Raw genomic sequence first — 22,140 nt, 5'->3', positions numbered from 1 at the left:
TTTTTCTTCTTGTCTCCCTTTGATGAGACTTCAGAAACAAGTGAGCAGCCATGTTTGCTGCAAATTTTCTTTTGAATGCTGTCATGGCTCTTACCTGGGGGCTGTCAGCTCAGCCCATCTTCCTGCAGAGAAAGGAAGGGGAACATTACTCATCCCTTTCCCCTCCATGTGGTAAGAAGCCACAGGGAACCACAGAGCTGTGTCATCCTGGATTGCTATGACCAGATTTATCAGGGAGCTTTTCTTACTGGAAAGCAAAAGTGCTGTGACTGCTCATCTGCCTGTGCATGTACCCCAGGCTGTGGGGGAAATGGGGTGGGCAGAGCAGCTCCTGCCCAGCACAGCACAGTGCCTGGTTCCTTCTGCAGAAGATAATTACTTTTTTTTTTTTTTGTGTATATTCCACACATTAAACATGCAGAATGAAGAAAATTGAGAGTCATCAAAGCAGCAATTGCAAACAGACATGGCTCTGGGGGAGCACAGAGCACAAGCAGGGCTGAGAGCATCTGCCAGTGGCAACCACCTCAAACTTCTGCATGGCCCCAGGTCCCACCTGCTGCATTGGCTGGAATGAAATGGAGTATTTCATGAAATGAAGGGAAAAGTAAGCGAGTCTTCAGGTAATGGACTTCAAATATACAAACTGGGATGCTGCAAAGAGAAATGGAATATTTTGTCTCCACTGACAGATGGAAAATACGAGATCCACCAGAGAAAACTGGAGAATTGCCATCACCTATGCTCTTAAAAGTAGGTTAAACACTTTAAGTGAAGTCAAGACATAGCGAAAAAAGGATTTGGTGTCCCTCTAAGATCCTTCCCAAGAGAGTCCCTCTGTGGCTTTTCAAATGTGCGATTATCCGCATCTGCCAGTGGACAGGGCAGTCACAGGGGAGAGGAGTCGCATTCCTCAAACAAATGATTCATTAAAAATCAGCAACCTACTCCAGGAACAACCCACTATCAATGTTTTGCCTCAAACTTAGTCATGAAGCCAAGAGGAGTTAAAAAAGGAACGACTATGGCACAACAATGAAAATCTTTCAATTATTAAACCCAACCAATGAGTACTGGCGAGTGCTGGAACAAATCTTTGTATTTCTAGAAATCATTCTAGCTGTGGAAAATATAAACTCTGTCTTCCCTGCCGACACAGCCAAAACTAATCAAAATACTCCTCACAGCACAAAGGAAATACCTCTGGGCTGCGATAAGCACTGTGAATGTGGCTCTTTTACGTCTCCACCAGCTAATAACAATAAGATGGACCGGTGGCAGTGTTTTCAGCATGGAGATTAATAGTCAGGGAGAAACCGAGAAGGAGAAAGTACACTTTCAGTTTTCTTTCCGATGGCTAATTAAAAAGCCCATATCTGAAGGGAAATGCTGTGGAAATGAGAGCTATTTGGATGTGCCTTCCCCCATCCACTATCACTCTGCTTTGTGAGGAATGCTTTATTAGCACTAATCTCATCTCTGTGCTTTGACAGAAGTTACAGTTTCCTTCCTTTGCAGCCGCTAAGGCTCAGCTCTATTACAGGGTTTATTTAATGGGAGCTTTATTATTTTACTAAATTACCTCATCTTCTGGGAACAAACTTAACCTTGAACTACGAAGCCAAATGTCTTTTTAATGATGCAAGTCTGTTTGGAAATTGCTGCTTTGATGACTCTCAATTTTCTTCATTCTGAATGTTTAATATGTGGAATATAGACAAAAAAGTAATTCTTTTCTGCAGGCCTTCCTGGTCCACTATTTAAAATCAATTTGCTGCAATTATTAGGGTTAAGACTAGTGGGAACAAACATTCTTTATGGTCAGGCACCAGAGAGGAGCCCCTCACATCACTAGGGAACCCATCTTCAGTAAATTGGAAAATTATACAGGACTGATGCTAAAATACTCCATACTGAAATGTTTAAATTCTAAGATAACATAAGTATCACTCCTATGTGCATTTTGGGATGCAGCCTTCTTGTGCTGCTTTGAGACTCAGAGAGAAATTCTGAGTAACAATGAGAAGCTACCATTAACCCACATGAGACTGTGATTTGATCCAGAGTTTGTAGTCAGGCCAAATGAATGCGATTTTCTAGAACGAGCTGTAGGATGGTGAATCTCTTGGATCCCAGTGAAGCAAGGCTTCTGCTTACAGGGCAATTGTCTGAGTACAGAGGGTAAAGCAGGGTACTGGCCTATTTTGTTAACATCTGATGTACAGGAGAGGAATTACTGTGTTGGTTCCTGGTTGATTCCCTCCCAAATGCCTGTAAGTTGCTGCAAACCCACACAAAAGACTTTTGACTCTAGAAAAATGTGTGTCTGTGTTTAGGGTGTGTGCAGTTTGGGTACTTCTGAGGCTGTATTGCCCAGAGGTCACCTCTGGGCAAAGCTGGGGGCAGTGTTTTCTGTTTGTGTCAGACTTGAGTGGGAAGAAATACACGAAAACCAAACAGAAATATGCTGTTTGCTCGTGGGGTAGATACACTGTGATGACCTATCTATTTAGGAATATTGTTAAAACTTGTGAACTTCTTTCCACGTCTCCGTTCAGAAAAGTCCTGAATTGTCCTGCAGCAGGAGCAGAGGTCTGGGCACTGCCTCCCCTCAGTGAGCTGTAAGACCACACAGCCAGGCGCTGTCCCTCCTATGCCTCCTGCAGACACTGAGTTGCTGCAGACCTGCTGCATGTGTGCACACACATGTCCCTTGCCTGCCACCTGTGAGAAAAGGTGAAATGGATAGGGAATCAGCACTGGAAATGTTGATCCTTTGGCAAAGTGGCAACTTCTTCCTAGCAACTCTGTGTCCAAGAAAAAGGAGTCCTGAAAAAAAAGAGGCAAATGTGGGCAGGTTGCAACACCAGAATAGCTCATCTGGGGTGCCAATATGTTCTCAGGGGGAAAAAAAGTCTACCAGGGCCAGTTGACAAGCTGGATAAATTAAAAGAAGGGTTGTTGTGAGCAGGTCACTTCAAGCACAATTTTCATTCTGCCTTTCTCACCCTATGAAATAGTCCTGGAACATCATGTGGAAATAAATTCTCTAATGACAGACACAGATTTGGCACTAGATATTTCATTTGTTGTTAGACACCCAAAATCAGCTAAGAATCACCCAGAAGAAAAACCAAGAGTTTTGATACCTGTTTTTCTAATCCTCCGAAGCTGCAAAACTTTTGTCTGAGCTCAAATGAAGGGAACTGAGTCTTTCCCTGGATGCTCTCATCAGACTCTTCTACCATAATGCATCCCAATTGTTCCAGATCAAATTCTTTATCCTTTTTCTTGGTGCCATGCCAATAAAATCACCTCTTTCTCTTACTGTAGGTTTTTATACAGAGACTTCTGCACTTGCCCCAAGGAATGGTAGCTAGTTGACATGAAAAGACCACGTAAAACCAAGTACTTCTCCACCCAGAATCTCTTTATTACCTTCAACTCCCCCATTCCTGTAATAGTCCTGGATTCCCACACTGTTATGAGTCTCTGAAAACTCCTGCCCTACAAAGCAGGATGGCCAACTTTCCCCCAGGCAAGCTTTGATATGTGTCAAAATCTTTTCCAGATGAGAGCCATGGGACAACACAATGCCATGGGCATCAGAACGCTGAGGGAGGAGTTCTGGCAAGAGTTCATTGTTTGGGGATAACAGGCATTCCCCACTGCTTTCCTTTGAGATGGGGGTGATTCTTATGTGGACTGGTTAAAGTGCCATTTAGCCATGTTAGACCAAATCCACTCTGCCAGTTTTCTTGCCCCAGCACCTGGGATTGCCCAGGAGCCCCGTGCCAGTGCAGCCCTGGTGTATCTCTGAGCTGGGCATGGCCAGAGCCTTTGCCTTGCACAGGGGCTCCCCTTCAGCCTCAAAAACTGCAGCTTGACCACCTCTGCTTTATTCCATCTCTCACTGGAGTGTGAAGACAAAATACCCACAAAAAGCCACTGAAAGAGCAAAAGTATGTACTTCCTGCATAAATTTTACATGCTAAAAAAAATTTTTTTTCATATTTTCCTTCCCCTGTCCCTCTGTTTAGGTGTGGGTTCCACCACTGTAATTTTATGTCACTGCTTGGAAATTCAGTTGACAGACAAGGTCCTGCTGTGCTACTAAACATAAACACTTCACCTTTTTGTTGTGTTAAGCCTTGGCTGCCCTTTTTTTTTTTCCACCAATGGGTTTTTTTCTGCATGGGAATGTAAGCAGCTGAAGCCCAGTGAGAAAACATGAAAATAGATTTCTAGAAAAGTAACCAAAAGGGCTTTACCAGCATGACAAGTTGCTTATCAAGAACTATTTTAGGAACGTGAGGAAATGAAACTTTGATGAGAGAGTTCCAAGAGGGAAGATTTACTGAGGAGCTGAGGGTTCAAAGCAGGATGACAGCGTGGCTATCAGGAAACCTTCTCTGCACCTGTTTCTCCACCAGCTGCCTAGCCATGCTTCCCCTCCTTTCTGCTGGCAGCTGAACAGCCAAAATCTGCATCCTCTTTTGTACTAATCCTCTCTGTCTGTCTGGAAATGTTTGCCAGTCAACTCATCCCCTCCTCCTCCTCCTGAGCACAGACATAAGACGTAATTTCTGATTTTAATGCCCAGCTGTGCTCCAGAGACCTCATATAAATCCAAGTCACACTCTTGGAGAACAGAAGCATAGCCTGCCTCAGTTTCCCACCTGTAAGAGGAAAATACATTACAGCTTTCTTTCCTCTGCATTGTCAGTACATTACCTAGTGAGGCACCAGGATCCTCAGGCTGGGAGCTCCTTCCCTGTTGGAACTCAGCACATCCCTCTGGGTGTCCAGAGTTGCTGAGGACCCCGTTGAGGGGCTTGGAGACCCTGGCACGCAGCCCAGAGCACCTGTGGATTTGATTATGACCCGTGGAGCAAATTACCAGCTTTGTATGAGGACCTGAAAGTCACAGAAGTTTGAATAGTAGAATAATAAAATTATCACAGGGTGAAAATGTAGGCTTTAGGACTTTTGGTATGGAGGTTATGGGGACAAGATGGAGGAACTTGGGTGGGTCTAGCCTTTCTTCTTCTTCTTCTTGGTCTCCATTTTCTGCTATGATGCTGGCACTTTGGCATTGGTTTAGAATAGAAGTTCACTGTCTAATATAGGTGATAGGTATTGGGAAGTAATTGTAAATATGTTATACGTAGTTTGTAGTATAAAAAGACTAGAACTGCCTCAGGGGCGGTCAGAGTGCCTGTGGCTGCCTTGCTGAGCAGACCTCAGCTGGGCAGAAAGAAAATTTTATAAATAAGAATTAAAAACAACCTCAAGACCGAAAGCTGAAGAGCTCTGACTCGTTCTTCAGATGCACAGGCCAAAACAGAGACATCCTGCACATCTCGGGGCAGCAATTAACAACCATCTACCCGAGACTTCCCTCATCTAACACCAAGTGAGCCCCCTCAGCCTCAGCTTACAGGAGCTGTCCTGATCTAATGGTGCCCTAAGCATGTCTGTCATACTGTGAATCAGAGCCCCTAAAGGACAAAATGCAGCCTTGCCCTGTGCCTCTGCTTTGCCCATAGGCACTTTGTAAGGTCTCCTCCAAGCTGCATGGCTAAACTGCAGATTTCAAAAGCAGAAGTCTTGCCTTCCCCCTGCACACTCCTCTGCTGGAGAAGTGCCCCAAACTCTCACTTGCTGTGCCAGATCCCAAGATCCCAGAATATTGAGCTTCTGACCCTATGCTGTGATAAGATAGCAGGAATGGATAGCCTTGCTGAAGTCCACAGAGCATCATACAATGTCTTGCTTTCACACCAAGAATTATTTTGGGGGCAGTTTAGGACGCTGAAGAAAGATGCCTCATGACACAGGCACAAGAGAGGCTGATTTCGGGATGTGGTGCATGGGAACTGCCTCAAGCAGGGTGCTGAAGAGTCATGGGCAGTTTGCAGAGGAAAGAAGACCAACCCAGAGGATGTGGTGGATTGTTGACTCCTCAGTCACAAGGCAGGGCACCAGCACATCTTTGCTTTGAGTGGTGAGGACCTTGTGCAGACCTTCCTTTGAAGAATGGGCTCGCTATTTTGATGCTATGTGTTGCAGCAGGCAGAGAGGGCAGATTTGGCTCCTGAGCATGGCCTAGTGAGTCTAGGAAAAGACCTAGGAAACTTCTCAGCAAAGTGCTGTCCTTCCTGAACTTGAATTATATCCCATAGTGACAGATTTCAAATAAAGGATGACCCGCTTAGCACTTAGCCAAGGAGCCCATATCAAATTCCCAGGCTTTTCCTCCTCTCTAACAATGAGAAAATTGTTTTAAATTAATCTTATATATCAAGCTCATGACCTCCTTAAAGATTTAATTTTAACATCCATGGCTGAAATGCCATTTTCAGTGTGTGAGCAACATTGAGGACAGAGCTCTCTGCATCACATTAGGCTCCACTTTACTTCATTTCTTTGGATCTTTTCCACCCATGTCCTCCCTTTGCTCGCAGACCTTGGCCTGGTTGTTGGCTACTGTAGGGATGGCACAGGTGGAAAGAGTAGAGGATTGCAGATGAGAGGCAAGACCTGGGCTATGCACTTTAGTCAGACATGTATTTTCTGGTGTAGGGTGACACTATGGTTTTCAGTAAACTGATGGGATTGTTGCTCCTGTCACTGTTATTGTTGTTACCTCAGGAGCACCAGAGGATTCATCCCAAGTCCCAGGCATTTTGAACTGGGCGGGTACAGAGGGATGCAGAGAGTGTGCTACAACAGTTTCTAGTATGAGTTATGTGCATAGTGCACAAAAATGTAGAACACTTGGATGCAGGTAGACAAATAAGCACACACATGTTTTGCATTTATATGTACCTTATGTATAAGAATGGTGTATATACATATATATATTTTATATATATAAATATATATATATATATACACACATATATACACACAAAATATATATATACACACACATCTGTAGATGCCTCCTACCACTGTACAACCCTCTGGGAAGCAGTACTGTGCTCTCAGTGCTTGGTCAGTGTGAACAAGTTTTCAGCGTCTCCCTTGCCTTTTCAACCAGAAGGACTCTCTAAATTTTGGTGCTCTCTTGCCCACTCTCCCCATATTTGATTGCACAGCTTTGGCTGATCTCTGCTTTTGGCTTCTCTTTTGCCTGGACAGGGAGCTCGGCCTGGGTTACAGCCCAGGCTACATCCACAGTGATGTCTTTGACTGCAGTGATATCTTCAAGGCAACATGCAGTAGGCTTGCATCAAAGCAAGGCTGTGTTTTACACTGAAGAGGCAAACAGCACAGAGTAGGTGTTATTCCGTCCTCTGTGGAAAACTCCTGGGACGGCAAGACCAACTCTTGAAGCTTTCACCCAACAAGCTTTGATGCCTTTTGAAAAGGCTGCCTTTTTCCTCTTTCCTTCCAGCTCTCTCAGCAAAAGGGCTGAGCCCATGCCAGTCCTGTGGCACCAGGGCACTGCAGCCACGCTGTGAGTGCCTGATGGGGTTGGTCGGCGCTCAGGGGCCGAGAGGAAGCCCAGCACCTTTGCACACTGGGGCCCTTCACAATGACTTTTGTTGCTGATGGCGCATGTTTGGTTGTACTCGTTAAATCTTGTTAAACAGGAAACAGGTTTTGAGGCGAGAGGGTCCCTGAGAGTTCAAGCTCCCGCTTTCAAATGTTCTTACAAGATGCACAATTGGCACCGACTTACAGGAAATGTTTAATTGGAGTCGGAAGGCACTGGCTCCGCTGACCTTGTATTGCATTCCTCTGGGTGCTCCTTTCACAATGATTTTCACCTATAGCTCGAATCAGTGATTTATTTATACCAGCCAATGGTGAGTCCAACAGCACCGAGGGGCTGAGCGTACCAGGCATATGCAGTGAGCTGGAGGGAGGAGCAAGCAGCAAGGAACAGTCCTGCGGCAGAGAAGGGGCTGCCACAAACCCAAGAGTGACATATTTATGAGTCCAGTATCGGTTGCCTGCACTGATAAGCCACGGTCATTAAAGGAAGGAAAAGTCACCTTTGTGTATATAAAATATACAAGATTCATAGTCTGAAAAGACTTGACAGGAAAACATTAGGTAAATAAAGGATATCCCATAAAGCATAATGTGAAAATTAAATTACCTCATAAGGGAGGAAGGCTGTCTGTCCCAGCAGTGAAAGTGAGGAAAAATGAAATTCCTCTTTTCCATCTCAAAACCGATTTGGCTTTAGGGTTTTGGGTGGATCTAGACACATTGTTACTGATGTCTATAAAAAAAGCATTAATGTCCATTATGTCAGACTGGAAATGCTGCAGCTTCTCATAAATTTTCACTAGATGCTTGCAAGGTGGTGAAAAGCATCTTAAGCATTGCTGCTCTAGGTGGCCAAATAACAGAAGTACTATCTCGACTTCCAATGTTGTTTAGGGTTTTCAGGTCTCACTAGATTTTATTTTCATCTGATTTTGGGAGCTATCCTAAATCACTTGGAAAAGTTTTCTGCCCTCCTCCCCAGACATTTCTTTTCTGGTGAGTGAAACATATCCAGGATCCACCTAGTTTTGCTTTAACTGGTAAGTAAGCCTCCAAAGCTGAAGAAATGTTGAAATATCAGGAAGAGGCAAAAGGAGGGAAATCAAGAGGGTCCACTTATTACACTATTCAACAAAAAAGATAACAGGAAAAAAAAAGAGAGAAAGAGGAAAAGAAAGTTAATCTGGTATTTAAGAAGTCCATAACTTAAAAAAAAGCAAGTTTTTTAAAATGTATTTCTATTTTTACAGAATGAACAATTTCACAAATAAGAGGTCTGCTAGTGGCTGTCCCTGTGGAAGGCATGTACAGCCCCTGCCTTGCATACAGGTGGCCAACAGGTGACATTGCTCATGGATGGCTTTGCAGTCTCAGCAGCAAATCCCTGCAGGTCCCCTCAGCCCCTCAGCCGCTCTGAAGCTCATAACTGAGAACCTCACTGATTCATAGGGTATTGTCACAATGCTTTTGTTGGGAAGGAGCTGATCCAACCTGAACCAAACCAATCTCCTTTTTTAATTAAAACCCTTATCCTGAAGATACAATTCAGTGATTAGGTAGACCCAAATCCAGATTATAGCCATCATTAAAGTCAGATTTATTTTTTCCCCAGTAGAATTCACAGATCACCATCTATTTATAAATGTAACAGTCTGCTTTAGTTCTCTCTCTTCATGGAAAAAGCCTGGGGAAAGTCACTTCCCCAGTGTGCTGTGGGATTTTGGAGGGATAACTTTAGCGAAGAGCACCTTGGGTCTTTGCTCCCAGGGACCTGTACCACACTTGCTGAAAACCACGTTTAACTTCTCTGGTGCATCAGACAAGCACGAATCTCTCTGATGAGGAGTCAGAGGCCCAGGAAATGAGAGCTGTTATTCAGAACAGCCTGCCTTTTCCACTGCAGGTTGCATCAACACCTCTTCCCACCAATTCTTCTGCTCCAGATCTTCCCAGGTCTGGGTCATGTTGCTGTCACATTCCATTCTGACTGTGAAGTCCTTTGCTTCCCAGGAGCTGACAGGGTCCTCTCCAGAGAGCCTCCAGCCCTTCAGGACTCTGCACCAGGAAAATGTACTGAGGATTGATATGGGTGACCATTAAATAACTGAAGGAAAGAAAAAGAGCAAGAAACCTCTGCTGGGCAAACTGAATTCAGTTGATGAGGCTGAAACTTAATTATGTTTGCAGACTAGTAGTCTGATGGCATCACTTTTGCACATCAACATTAAAGAATTGCTGGAATACCAAGCCATAAAGAATCACCATAAAGACCTCTCCTCCCATTTTTGGAATGCCCACAGTATAGACCCATGGTGTTAAACTTGGAAGTTTCTTTTCCAAGTCAAAACAAACACAGGACTTTCTTGGCAATGAATGCTGCTTCAGTGACCTCCATTGGTCTGGCTTTTACCAGACAGGGCCCTCACTCTTTTCGAGCTGCCTTTTCTTTCCAAGTGCATGGGAGGAGGTCCCTTATCTTTATCATATATCTTCAAAAGGTGCCTCTGAGCAAGGCAATCAGTATCACAGACAGGTTTGTGCTTAGGAAACTGTGACTAATGAAGCAATAAATCACTGATTTGCCACCTCTGGAAATGCAGTTTAGTCCAACTCTGTCACCTTTTTCCGCAGCCTTTGGGGACATTCCTTTATTTTAAGGGGTTTACTTTCAAAACTCTGCAGGTGATCCCCCCATTAGATAAAGAAGGTGTGATCCAGAAGAGAGAGTAGTTTTGCAAGAAGCCTGCCTGACGAGGCAGCTTCATTTCATTTGATTGGGGATTTTTCTTTAATTCACTCTTTTGCCCTCTGCTGATGCCTCAGCTCCCTCTCTAATAAATAACTGGTCCACATCACTAAAGCGCTGCACATAACTCAGAGCAATTTGTTACTGTTGGCAATGTCTGTGCAGAGGGGGCCCAGGAACAGACCAGCATGGAAGCAGTCATACCTCCCACTCTTCAGGAGCAAGATTTCTGCCTGATTACACAAGGGGTCATTAGTAGGACAATGCAAAGAAGGTCACATACAACTCCCTCCACACAAATTGTGTGTGCTGCAAGATACTCACACAAGCTGCTCTACCCAGGTGTATCTGGCAGGAGAAATCAATCCTGTGATATCAACACCACAGATGTGACAGGGCATAAAAAAACCCCAATACATATTTGTACAAACTGAACACATTGAAAATGTGTGAACACTTTACACAGCCCTGGGCCCAGAGGATAGCTTAAAATACAGAAATTCCTTTAGAAGCAGTGATATAATGAATCCAGTAGTTCTAAGGTCCTTCCAAAAGTTAGATTATAAACACAGTCTCCAAACAATTGGTGAGGTTGTAAAATTATGGGTCATGAACAATTTTAAAAGGAAATGAGAAATGACTACATGGGGGTTGTTTTTCCCCTGCCCCTCATCTCTCTGCTCTTCATGAACACTGAGCAGTGTTCATGGTTATTTTGATGCATGGTTATTTTGGCATGGCACCCACCACAAAATACTTACCTGGTAGTCAAGACACAGGGAGAGAAGGAGTTCCAGGTTCCTGCCTGGAATGGAAGAGCTCAGCTCTTCTCTGCCTGCAAAAAGGTTTGAGGGTTGTGGCATGTGGCACTGTGCAGGTGGGGCACCTACTCTGTTTCTTCCCAGGAAGGTCGTGAGGGGTGAGGGAGGAAGAACAGCAGCTCCTTGTTCACAGAAAAAAAATCCTTCAGTCCTCATACGTGCCAGCTCAGCAGGGCCTTTCTGAGTTTTCCTTTGTCCATGCACTTAGGAGCACATAGTGCCTAATGCACCTTTCCCATTGTAGCCACGTCCCTCAGGAACCCTTTTGGATGCCAAGACATGGAAGGAGGGAGGAAGCAGAGGGAACATTATTTCTGTACACGCTCGGGTCTCTGTGGATGTTGGTACTTGAGCCTGGAAACCTTGGGGCTCGATGGAAGAGCATCAAATGGAAGTTGAAAAATAAGTCAGGAGGGCAACTGGAGGGCAACTGTGGTTTGCCAGGGCTGTAACATCTGGGCTCAGTGGCACCCACCATGTGCCAGTGCTTTACAATTTCAAAGCTGTCTTATTTGTTTCTGTGGGAATTTCGGGGAAGTTTGTTATTTGCTGTTGGGTTTGTGTTTTTGTTTTGCTTTTTAACAAAGCACACCTCTCAAAAGGGTATGCTCTCCAAAAAGGCATTGTTTAAGGTAATAATACAGGAGGGAAAATGGAGGATGTGGGGGAAGGCAGGAGAGAAGCAAAGCAGACAGAAAACCTCCGTAGCTGCTCTCAGTAGAAAAACTCTGGGTCTATAGGGTGTGATGGGTTAAAAGCAACAGGGCCTCCTGGAAATTTTCAGATGGGTTCCATGGAAGGCCATTTATCCTGAGAGAAAAAAAGAAAAAAATCTTTAGGTTTTTCTTGAAATGTTATGTTGTTGTTTAAGATTACAGGAGAGCCAAGCAAGGCAGAATATCAGGCTCCCAGAGCTCCCATGCCCAAAGCACAAAGATCTGTGGCAAACTGGGTTTTGGCTATGGCCACACTACTGACCAAAAGAAAGGCCATGATGATCATTTTCCTGATGGGGTTACAGGAGCCTGGAATAAAAGCCACAGATTACCTAGGACCTCCACTTAGAGCCTCCACTACTGGCTCTTTGGCAGAACTGGTTTGCTTATTTCTGAGGAAGCAGTCAACTGCAAGAGGTAAGTTTTAAAACTCAGACTGGGGAAATGAAGGTGATTTGAGCTGCTTGGCTCCAAATACAACAGAAACAAGCAAATGGAAGATGAGGGAGCAAAGAGAAATGGCAGGGCACACCATGATTCCACTCTGTGAGCACAACAGCTGACTTCTCCCCTGCATGCCACCACTTTGGCAAATTTCAGGAAGGGCAAGAGCATAATAGATGGCTGTGCTGATGATGGACACTGCCTATGTCAGTCATCTGCAGGGGAAAACAATGCACAACAGGCCTCCTGTCTTTGACATCAAGCAGAAAGATAAACTCTTAATATCAGAAGGGACAGGCAGAAGATTACATCTTTCCCCATCCCTTTAAAGATTTGTCTTGATTAATATTAATATGCAGGTACCTCAAATAATGCACAAGGTTCAGATAGCCCTGCTGGTTACCAGTTAATTGCATCAAGGCAATAACACGCTTTACGTGAGAGGCTGGTATTAAATTAAAATTATTTGTTTTACCTGCATAACTTGTATTAGTGACATATTATTGGGCAAAAGGTTGAACCCAGGCAGTGTAAGATGAGAACAGACTTCACAAGATGGTGGCATTCAGCTCACTCTGGATGTTTCCTCTGGATGTGAGACCCCTAATAGGGTCTCACGAAAGAAGGATTTTGTGGGGTATCTCTCCACCTGTGTAACACTTATTGTAACACTGAGCCTCTGCATTAGCTGCACAAAAATAAAACAGCTACTCACACATGTAAAAGTCAGACACAGCTACTTGTCTTGCTGGATCAAGATAAAATTTCTTGCATCTCCAAAATGGAACTAAATGGAACTAAAAATCACAAGTTCTCATGGGATTTCCAGTACTTCCCATCTCGAGGCGGGCTACCAATCCTGCCTGAACATTTCACGGTGCTACACCTTGCAAGCCAATTCTGGTCAGATCCAGCAGTGGTCTCCTTCCTTAGAATGGAAAATATTTTATGTAAGGTATCTTTGCACACACTAACTTCAAGTTTAAAAAAAATCAAAAACAAACAAACCGAGGCTTGGTTCAGGTCTGGGCTTTTAGATTAGCTCTGCTTATTTGATTATTTTTAAGCTGTACTCATTTTTGTCCTCTTAACATGCTTATCCTTTCCTTCTCTTGCCCAGCATTTCCAGACCTGCTAAATCTGCACCTTTTTTGTAACATGTTTCTCTGGAAAGAATAAGCCCCTCCTCCTGCCTCCCCCTTATCCCTGTGTAAGTAACATCCATCACTGTATCAGCACCTGACTGAGCAGCACTAGGGAAGGGTCAAGGTATTGCTTCCTACCCTTGACAGGTGTTATAACAACGCTGAACCACCTCACCTTATAAAACTTTCCATTCTACAAACTGCTGCACAGACTTTTGTTCTTGCTATTCCATCCTCCCTGGAGGCTTCCTGGCTCTGCTTGTGCCAAGGCAAAAAGCCACTTGCTCTTCTGCAAGTACAAAGGCCAAAGACAGACCTTCCCCATCTTGCACAGTGTCTAGAAGAGCCAGTGAACAAGAGCCCAGCCTCAGGGGTCCTCTGTGATGGCCACAGCTGGCATTGTCCCCTGGGTTAGGCTCTGTCTGAGGCATGGTGCTGGGAATCTCCCCACCAAGCAGGGCTGTGCTTGGGCTGAAATAGGAGACCCAGAGGAGAAATTCCTAGGAATTCCATAGGAATTCTTCTCATACACCAACCAGTTAGCCCTTCTCTGTGGAGGGGTCAACCCCCACAGGCACTTATAGAACTTACACAAGCAATATCATGGCCAGAACTAGGAAATCAGGACTGAATTTGAAGTGTTGGGATGCCTGTTTGGTTGTGGAGGAGGTAACAAGTGCCAGTGCCAAGTAGAAGCAGTAATGCACACATGAAGAGCACAAGCACCTCAGAGGGTGATCTTCAGAGAGATGCCTGATACTCTTCCTCTCACTGCATTCCTCACTGTCCTTTTCTGCCTCCTGTAAGTGTCCAGACTAAACTAGTTTAAATGACTCCATCTCTGTGGCCATCCACCAGTTAGGACAATTAGCTGAAATGAAACATCTAGATTTCATGAATGAAATGATGAATCCTCTCCCTTGGGATCCAGATGCTTAGATGTTGTTCAAAAGTTCTCGTTTCCCACATGGCACATTTTCTGTTAGCTTGTAGCTCAGAGACACAATACAGCAGTCATTTGTCCAAGAAAAAGAGAGCTCCTTGGAGAGGATGCATTTTGGGACTGTCAAACTCACGTACATCCTTCCCTTTGCAATGATTTTATCTTCATGCAAATCAAGCAATTATTGCTGGGTGAACCAGTAGCCTAGCACAAGGATTACGCTTGGTCTTCTCCTCAGGAAATGCAAAAAAAATTTTCTTATCAACCTAACAGTGTGTGGAGAAAGCATAAGAGAAGGCTACTGGGAAGGTGAAAAACTGTACTGTTTCTAAAATATTTAGTATTATAATATATTATTCTACATACTTCCTTTCGTATTGTTTGGGTCATTTTGTTGGGTGTTTTACTCCACACCAAGCAGCACTGTGTTTAAGTAATTTTGTACATCCTCCTGCATTCAGTTGATGATAACCATTGTGGAAAAGCTGCAGACCTGCAGTCTCAGAAGCAAACAAATAGTTAAATATTGACTGGACCTGCTCAGAGGTAGAGTGAGAATATTTCTGACATTCCGAGGCTGGCAAGCCAGTGGAGAGGACCCCAGCCCAGCACCAAGAATTAGTGATTTCCACTCTCCACTTGCATTCCTGCAGACTGAAAGGTGGAATAAGAGACATTACAGCAGCCTTTGTCCATCAGAGACATCATCCAAGCAGAGGAATCCTTGCAAAGACTGTCTTTAAAAAACAAACAGCCAACAACAACAACAAAAAAAAACCCCACCAAGAAAAACCCACCAAATTTATTCCTTAATTTTGATTAGTGGTTTAATTTAGTTTGGCTATAATTCATAAAGAAATCTCAGGCATCTATCCAGCAGAGATGTGCACAGCTTCTTTGCCAGAACTCCTGTACTGGAGTACAAGCAAAACTGCTTTCAGCAAAACCCAGAGAGAGAAACTACAAAAACAAGAGCAATAAAATAATACCCTAGGCAGAGGATAAAGAAAAGGCTAAAGTCAGCATTTTATCTGATAGTCTATCTTCAGGAAATGCCTGTGAAAACAGTTTTGGAAAGTAATAGCTGATCTGGCTGCAGATATTCCCTGAAATAAGAAAGGTGCAAAATCCTGGTGCCATTTTTTGAGTGAATTTTTCATTGTTTTGGGGTTTTTTTTAAAGAAAACAAAATAGTTTTCATCAGAAGAAAAGCATTCTGCCACCCCAGGAAAGGCAGAGTGCCTATTATGGATAAAGTATTAGAAGATACAAAGCTGACAGGCAAAGGAGTCACATAATTCTAAGTGCAAAAGGAAATAAGTCTGCATGAAAAATGAGTGAATGGAAAGGAATAGACAAACACAGAGGAGGTCGCTATGGTGTTGAAGTGTTTACCTAGAGACGCTCTTTCTGAATCTCTGAGTGCCATCATCACAGTTTTCCTCATTCTCTGAATTTTTTATGTGCTTTGCTTGTTGGGTTTTTTTAATTGACAGACAATTGTACCTGTGAAAATCTGAACCTTGATCTGCTCTGCTGCATACCTTCTCTTCTTCATTCACTTGAAGGCATGCATTCTGCAGGAGAGGGAAACAGCTGGAGAGCTGGAGGTGTCATACTGCCACTAAAGAAATGTATCTGCAAAGGTTTTCAACTGTTATAACATCCTGCCTAACCACCCCAATTAAGCAAGGCATTGTAATTGTTGCTCCCAAAAGAGGGCTTCCCTTCATCCCTCACATTCACACTTGTTCAAAACATACATGTCTCTTGCAATGGCAGAGGGCTTGATCTCACTCTGTCAATAGCTTTTTTATGGGGACAGAAGCTGAGTGCAATGGAGCCACACATCTGCAATACAAATGCTATCCTAAACGTGTCTCCTGAAAGCAAATGCACAGCACATGGGAGCCCTGATAGATGTACTGTGTCCTGAAACCTGGGAGCATCATAAATAACACCAACCTCACTGTCAGTACCCAGGGCCCTGGGGCAGCACTACTATGGGGGCACACTTGGTTGTAGGGTGATACATAAGCAGGCATCTTCCCCTTGAATTTCTGGTTTATTTTCCATTGGTTTAAAGACAGGAGAAAGTTCTGGAGAAAGAGACATGGAGAGGTGCCCTTGTGCCTGGAGCTGGCGGAGTGGTCTGCAGGGAGGATGGCTGCACCTCCTGGCCTACTTGGCTAAAATGGCAGCTCAAAACTCCAGGCTTCCCTCAGTTGTGGTTTGTGGCTTATGGTTTCTTGGGAGGAGGGGCTCCCGAGGAGGAATAAGGGAGCTGATACCATAAAACAGTCTGTAAATCACATGTCAGCTTTTATGGCCAGCGTTCATACTTGTAGAGGCATCTTTCAGATTGTTTAGGCTGTTGGGCTGTAGGATGGCTCTTACTGAGCTGGGCAATATTGGGATTGTACAAGCAGCACGGTGGAAGCAGATCAGACACCCTGCAGACAACACTGGGGCTGGGATCCAGCAGGTAGGCTGAGATGGGTGTTTGGGGGCTGTAGAAGCACGTGCATTTCACTCAGCTGTAGCCAGTCCAGAGCCCCTGAAAGTGTCAGGTATATTAAATACTTGTAGGCTTGGGTACTGGATGCAGCACACCTGGAAACTGTACTGTAGAAATGAAGTGGCATCTTGCCATCTAAGTCAGGCACTCCAGCGTCCATGTCTTCCTCACATCTGGTGCCAGAGTCAATCAGCCAAACCAGATGCTGATCCAATATAGCTGTTACTGGCATGGAAATGGGAAGGGAACCATCCCAAATAACACCAAAGTGAATATCTCTTTAGAAACTGCCTAAATAAATAGATAAACACAATAAACTAATCCAACCAAAAATTAAAAATTATTTCCCTGAGCAGCAGCAAGTGGAAGATAAGAACCAGCCTTTATCAAGTCCAGAGGCCTCCTGGACAGAAGGAAAAACAAGTGGAAGATCAAATGGATTGTGGGTCAGGTAAAACACTAGGCAAAGAGGTTTGAGCCAAACCACAGGACACATTTGTCAAGCTCTTAAAAAAATAGAAATGCAGGATCAAAGCAGAAGCACTTTGCAAATATTAACATTTGTCACCTACTTTTACTTTTGATGTGCTTCATTTTGAAGACATTTCTCCCTTTTCTCTCTCTTTTTTTTTAACAGGATAATCTAATCTTTCAGTACACACACTTGCCTTCTTCAAAAGAAACACAGGGACAAAATTACTGAAACATGGAAGACTTTAATAAGAACAGATTAAAAGAACCAACATATGCTGAACAAATATTAAAAATATATTAAGCAGCAGTCCAGGGAAATGTTATTAACACTGGAGTCAAATATTCTAACATAAAAGTTTTGGTAGTTTTCCCAACAAAACACAAATGAAACAATAACTCCCTATATTGCATCACATTTGAGTGGAGGAAGAGCATTCCTGTAGCACTTGAGTCAGCAACAACATAAAGAAAATCACATTAGCACTAAATAGATCACATTCATTATTGATCTGTAGGTATTGTTTTGGAGATGCTACCCCATTGATTACCAAGATCAAAATATGGTTAAAAAAAAAAAAAGAGGCGACGAGAAAAAAAAATGGCAAGGAAAAAAATAAAAGGTTGAAAACTCTTTATGGAGCACTTTCAGCTGTGCGTTTGTCCCTGCTACACCAGTGAGAGGAGTCCTTACTCAGCGGTGATGCAAGCGGTTCCTGCAAGACTGCGTTACAGCTTTGTTTTCTTCTGCCCTTTGGTCAGAAGGTTTCCATGTCTCCACTGACATCCTGAGCCATAGGACAGGGGAGGGAAACAGCCTTGGAGGACCTTGGGCCTATGTTGAGAGCAACCTGCTGCACACTGGGCCACGGCGACCTTTTGCGCGCTGCGGCCCAGGCGCTGCTTCACACGGCGCAAGATACACAACAACAACAATACCTCGGGCTGAATTTAGGAAATTCGGTAATTGTCAAGTGTGGTAAATCATCTTTAAAGCAAACACTCTTGAAAGCACGGAGATAATGTTCATTCCCCCGGGATGAGGCGGTAGCGAGGCTGTGGGCAGGGTTTCAAAGCAGCCCCCCTCACACTGGGCGAGATAGTGCCGCCCGCTCCCTACGGGATTTCTGAGACTGCTGGCACCAGGGTGACAGGCCAGCAATCGTTAACAGGGGAAGTCTGTCTGGTGCCTGCTCTTTGTTCCAGCCCCACTTTCATATTTGAGAACCCTTAGTGTATACTTTCTATTCACAGCAACATTTCAGCCTGTCGCAAGTGTGGCCCCGGTGATTATAGTTAGGCAAATACAGCAAGAACCCACACATGCTTGAGCCCTTCAAAGTATCTTTTTTTCCCTCCGCTCAGTTTCCACTTGTTAATATTTGACTGAGTCTGTAGTTTGAACAAGTACTTCCCAAATATATTTCAGCTTTCAAAAAGAAAAAAAGAAAAGCCACCGAACGTTTACGGTGTTCAGAGCATTTATGGCTGAAACTCGTTCTGCAGGTTCAGCCATTTGTGCTGCCCATCCTTGCACAACTGTTCTCTTGTAAAATGCAGTCGGCCTTCTTATTGGGGAATGCTCAACACCCCTGGCACCACAGTCAGTTCCTCGATATCCCACCACGATGACTTCTTGGAAATACTAAAAGCAAGGAAGATGCTAGGAAGATGTGGCTCAAGGTGCTTACAGCTGCAGGGGGGATGAAGGCGTTGAAATGTGGATAACAATCTCTTAAGGGATCCACTTGAAGGAAGGACATACCCAAAGTGAGGGATTGCAATCACCTCCCTAGAAAGATGATGATGGGATACATACTTCTGACTACATGAAAGGGAATTGCAGTACCAGGAGGAACATCAGAGATGGGCCAATGTAAATGTTACTCATATTAACAAGTATGGTAATTGCCATTCCTAACTGCTATCCACATGAAAGAGCTTGTCAAGGGAACCTATTCCTGTTATTCATGATTAGGAGAAATGTACCTGGAATTTCACAGAAGCTGGAAAGCACAGAGTTCCAGCATCTCCAAGAGCAGCCCTTCCAAGCACTTTACAGTCTTAGCACAGGTGACTCAGTGGGATTTTATGCAAAGGCTTCTTCATTCTGCTGCTGGCAGCATAAAGCATTTTAAAGAGGATATCAATAGTGCTGTTTTTATAGAGGCTATAACAATTGTTCTTATGTGAATCTGTTCAACTGTTTTAAATCTCCTTAATCCTATGAGTGGACAAATGTGAAATCAGAGAATTTTACAGACCCAGCTTCTTTTTATTCAGTCATGCACATATACCAGTGCTGGATTTCAAATTTCTGTATATAAGGTTATGCCCTGTATGTTGATATTTTTTGCTCACCAAGATAAGAAAACAAGGATGCTGTGATATTTATAACAAGGCAGCCCATTTTCCCTTTGAAGAAAAGTTCTTCTTTGAAAATAAGCTTTATGGTAGATGTAAAAAAAAATTGGTGTGTTCTTAGAAATTATGGGTATTCCTTAGCATGCCAATATAGAACTATTATAATGACCCTCAACAAGCCTGAAAGGCTTTTCCATGAGCAAGAAAGGAATATGTGGGGTTCATCTCAAAGTCTGTGTAATTACAGAGACCTACAGTTTTACAGAGAACTGTAAAAATGGTGTGGGAACTGCAATGTATGACAGCAACCCCACTTTCATATTTGCCTTGCTTGTAACTGGAACAAAGTCACTTTAGGTGAAGCTCAGTCCCACTACAGCAATCAAACAATTCTGATCTCACAGGGACACCAGGGGAAAAAAAATGTTGGGAAGGCTGAAAATGGGAAAGTTTTTCTAAGAGCTTAACTTCCAAAAAATAAATAGCTAAGGTTAATAGCATTTATCAGCAGTGCTGGTTAAGTGTTTGAATCAAGCAATTTTTTACCAAATTTTCTCACTTTACCATGGGAAACCTTAGAACTACAGAAACCTTCAAAGCCAAGAAGAAAAACCATGGCTCTCCATCCTCTCTAATGGCTGTTACAGTGCTGTTGAAGACAAACAATCTCACAGTGCCCCTGCAGACATCCTGGGTGAAGGCACAGTTTTGTTGAGCTGAGTTTTATGTGGCTACTTAAATAAGTATAAAATGTTCCATTGTTTTCTTCCCATTCTTCTCATAGGCCATGAATGCTTCCTGTCCATTTCACAGACTGCAGATGTTAATGCCACATCTCCACTTTCTCTCCTCTGCCAACCCTTTTTCCAGGTGCCCCTTTACTTTCATACATGCTTCTTTCACTCTACTGTCTTATCTTCTGTTTTCCCACTGGGCAATCACAGTTGGACCTGTTTTGTCATTTTCTCCCTGGAAGACACCCCTCTTTCTGCAGCACATGGAAATATCACAGCTTTCTCTTCACTAATAACACCTCACCAGCTCAAGCAGGCTAGCAGAGGCAACCTGCAATCTCTCGCCTATAAGGCCTATGGGTGCTGCCAAATGACCTCTCTTTGTAGCATCTCTTCCTCCTGGAAATGCAACCATGGAACAGTTAACATTTTGAAAGTGTAAATCAGGCTCCTATCTTGGATGCAACTGGTACAGTTGGAGCATGGTAGGTTTAAATCAGCTCATAAAGTGAAAACTACATAATGAATGAGCGCAGAAAATTGACTTGGCAAAACTCCACTGCAATGATTTGTTTTCCAAAGTGCAGCTGATTTACAGATTTGAGGCCTTCATTGGTGCTCTCTGGGTTTAAAGCAAGATATTTCAACAAAAATTATAGCTGAAGAGCCATTCTGCTAATCCAGGAAATGTTCTGAGGGTGACAGTAAACGCTCGAGGTATGTGCGAGAGGGCTATGTCCCAGCTGGTACTGTTACATCTCTGCACAAAGCAGCCAAGCAAGCAGAGTTCCTGGATTTATTGGCTTTCCAGGCCCCTGCCCTGCCCATGGCCCCAGAGCCATCCCACTACTCCAGCAGGCCAGGCGTGGGTTTAGCCGGATTCCTGTGAATTCCCACCAAGTTTCCACCCCGTAGCTGGAACGGGCACGTGCAGACACTGCTGGATCTGTGTGATTGCCAACTACCCAGCCCCAAAACCACCCTTTTCCATGGGGGCAGGCTGATTCCTTGGAGGGCAGAGGGAAGCCTTCAAGAGCTGAACCATGAGTCACAGCCCTTGGAGGAAACAAATGCTAAACAAGGCACTTCCTTGGGCCTGCTGCAGTTTCTCTTAGTAAAGGGAGAACAAGATCTCCATGTGCTAGCTGCTGTCTGTGCTTTCCAACCCCAGCATTTAACTTTCATCTCATTCCTGAGCAAGGAACCAAAAGCTCTTGGAGAGATTGACCTACTACATGCTTTGTCAGTTGTAATGTAAGACTCAGTCCTTAATAAACGGGAAGGTGATTCTGTTGTGATGACAGAGGAACTGGTAGCTGACATCGAGTGGAATGCCTGGCTGCACACCAGCCATCTGTGGGAAGGTGCCCACAGGCATTTAGGAGCTCTCCAGGATGGATATATATTTTTTTTCTTTCTTTCTCCAGCATGAAATTAGATGATGGAAATTTAAAACTACTTAAGACATAACAAAGTGCCCATCAGAGATAATATAAGCTGTACAACCCTACAAATATCAGTGTCCTGAGTATCTTTAACCACAGTGTCAATTTAAAAACCAAAACAAGAGCACAAGGGAAACTCATTAGGATGGACTGTGCCTTCCTTCAACTCCTATACTGCAATTAAGTCCTCTGGCTTAGGGATGTGATGAAGGAGGTTGATTTCTCTTTTAGAGGATGTGATATTAGCTTGGAAAGCCATGGGGATATTTACTGACAGCTTCCTCACA

Source organism: Molothrus ater, chromosome 1, assembly GCF_012460135.2.
Source record: "Molothrus ater isolate BHLD 08-10-18 breed brown headed cowbird chromosome 1, BPBGC_Mater_1.1, whole genome shotgun sequence".
Lineage (NCBI taxonomy): Eukaryota > Metazoa > Chordata > Aves > Passeriformes > Icteridae > Molothrus > Molothrus ater.
This window is presented reverse-complemented; position numbering follows the sequence as displayed.